Source organism: Daktulosphaira vitifoliae, unplaced genomic scaffold (assembly GCF_025091365.1).
Source record: "Daktulosphaira vitifoliae isolate Bord-2020 unplaced genomic scaffold, ASM2509136v1 Scaffold_1, whole genome shotgun sequence".
Classification (NCBI taxonomy): domain Eukaryota; kingdom Metazoa; phylum Arthropoda; class Insecta; order Hemiptera; family Phylloxeridae; genus Daktulosphaira; species Daktulosphaira vitifoliae.
The window spans coordinates 34,226,896-34,229,624 of NW_026099572.1; positions in this window are offsets into that span (position 1 = coordinate 34,226,896).

Below are 2,729 nucleotides of genomic sequence, written 5' to 3' on the forward strand. Positions count from 1 at the left end.
AAGTATAGATGATATCTGACAGTGATTAAAATCACTATCATAAGAAACGCTTCGATGCAAATCTGTAGATAGTGTTTCCTTTAGAGAAATTGGTGAAATATTTTAAAAGCAACATGAACTCTTATTTCTTTAATTATATCCTGATTAGTAGTTCTTTGATTTTAAAATATAATATATGAATAAATACTAATTATAGTTTTTAAATTTAGTATGAAATTGATATTCAATAATTAAATATTGTAATTTAAACGGAGAAATTACAAAAATAATAAAGTACTCGTATATTTCTTTACTTTTAATGCGTATAAAAATTTAAAGGGCTTAATACAATACTTTTCAATAAAAACTGTTTGTTACTATAAATAAACGCACTGGACTACAAGGAACTTTCATCAGAAGCAAAAATATACTTTAAAAAATTAACTTTTTGCGTTGTTTTCAAATCTGCAATTAGACTTTTTCTATCACTTCTAATTTTTAATATTATTACTAATTACATATAAAATAATAATTAAAAGAAAAAAAAATTTGTTTTCAAATTATTACTGATTTGATTTTTAATATGTTAAAAATAATCAGTCCAAATTTTCAATTTTAACCTATTTTTTTGGTTCTTNTTTTTTTTACAGCCTCGCAAAAGTTCAAAAATATGAGCTTTTTTAATTTTCTCAAAAAATATTTAACTTACAAAAAAAAGTTTCGTACAAAAGTTGTTTAAAAGACAATTCTAAACAAAAAAATTATCGTATATTTTTTCATTCAAACAAATATTTTTCGAGTTACATTACATTTAATATGAGTACGAAAATTTATATTCCATTTTTTTTCATTTTACGATTACTTTTTATCATGTTAAACATTAGACACAATGTTATAAATGCATACGTGTATGTGTGAGTTTATTTATTTATAGTATCATTTAAGTGTAGTGTATATTAAGATACAACCGATAGAGTAGGTAATTGATTTGACACTATATTGTTTAAACCCAACTAAACGCTAAATTGTACATTCCCAAACAATAATCATATTATGTCAATTGCCACCGGAATTTCTGGTAAACTTTTTCTTTTTCTTTGCCTTAATCCCAACTACTTAGGGTCGGCCACCCTTATCCTAAGTTTCCACTTGACACGATCTCCCTCATCTTCTATGCTCACATCAGCTGTCCTCATGTCGCATTCAATAACATCCCTCGATCTCCTTTTTGGTCTTCCTCTACCTCTTCTTGCTTCAAAATTCATTTCAATAACTGTTCTTATAGCTTCCGATTCTTCTCTCTTCATAGCATGACTAAACAATCTAAGTCTATTTTCTGTCATCTTATCCACGATTGACGCAACACCTATACTTCCTCTTATATGCTCGTTCCTTATCCTATCTTCTCTAGTCACTCCACTCATCCAACTAAGCATTCTCATCTCTGCTACACTTATTCTCTGCTCTACTTTCTTATCAACCGCCCAACACTATGAACCATACATCATAGCTGGCCTCACAATTTCATACTAAATTTAAAAACTATAATTAGTATTTATTCATATATTATATTTTAAAATCAAAGAACTACTAATCAGGATATAATTAAAGAGATAAGAGTTGATGTTGTTTTTGGAATAATCCACCAATTTCTCTAAATGAAACACTACAGATTTGCATCGAAGCATTTCTTATGATAGTGATTTTAATCACTGTCAAATAGCATCTATACTTGTCCCATCTATGCCTCGTCCACACTGTGCCTCGACCCTACTGTGATACCGTTTTTTTTTTTTATGTAAACTTTAAGTTATAATAATGTTAAGTATAAAATTTTAATTCGATTAAGGTAATATTGAATAATCTGTGTGTTTTTTAAAGAGTATTCTTCCCACATCACACAGTGTTCTTGCTGCTTTGTTTTATTTATAGGTTCATGTTTTATATAAAATTTACTATCACAGTAAAATTGTCAACCAATAATTTGATATAAAAATTTCTAAAGCAACAATAATTGTTTTTTATCTTATAATAATTATAAGATAAAAAACGATAGCACAGTAGGGTCGCAGCATAGTATGAACGTAGCATAGTTGGGACAAGTATAGATGATATTTGACAGTGATTAAAATCACTATCATAAGAAATGCTTCGATACAAATCTGTAGATAGTGTTTAATTTTAAGAAATTTGTAGATTATTTCAAAAACAACAATAACTCTTATTTCCTTAATTTTATCACGATTATTTATTTGATTTATAATTACATTATATGAACAAATAATAATTATAGTAATGAAATTTGGTATGAAATTGATATTCAATAATTTAATATTAAAATTTTTTCGAAGATATCATAAAAATAATAAACTACTCGTATATTTCTTTACTTTTAATGCGTATAAAAATTTAAAGGGCTTAATACAATACTTTTCAATAAAAAAAACCCAGCACAGGGGTTCGCGGCAAAGTTGTGACGTGGTATAGTTGGATCAAGTATAATGATATCTGACAGTGATTAAAATCACTATCAAAAATAAACGCTTCGATGCAAATCTTTAGATAGTGTTTAATTTTAAAAAATTTGTGTTTTATTCCAAAAGCTACTTGATCTGCTGGTTCCTTAATATCTCGATTAAGATAAAGTATGTCGAATGAAAAAGGGTTTATTAAAAAATATTATTTCTCATAAAAAAATTGTGTGGATCCATAAACTTTTCAATAAGTTATAGCATTATAAAGTTAAATAT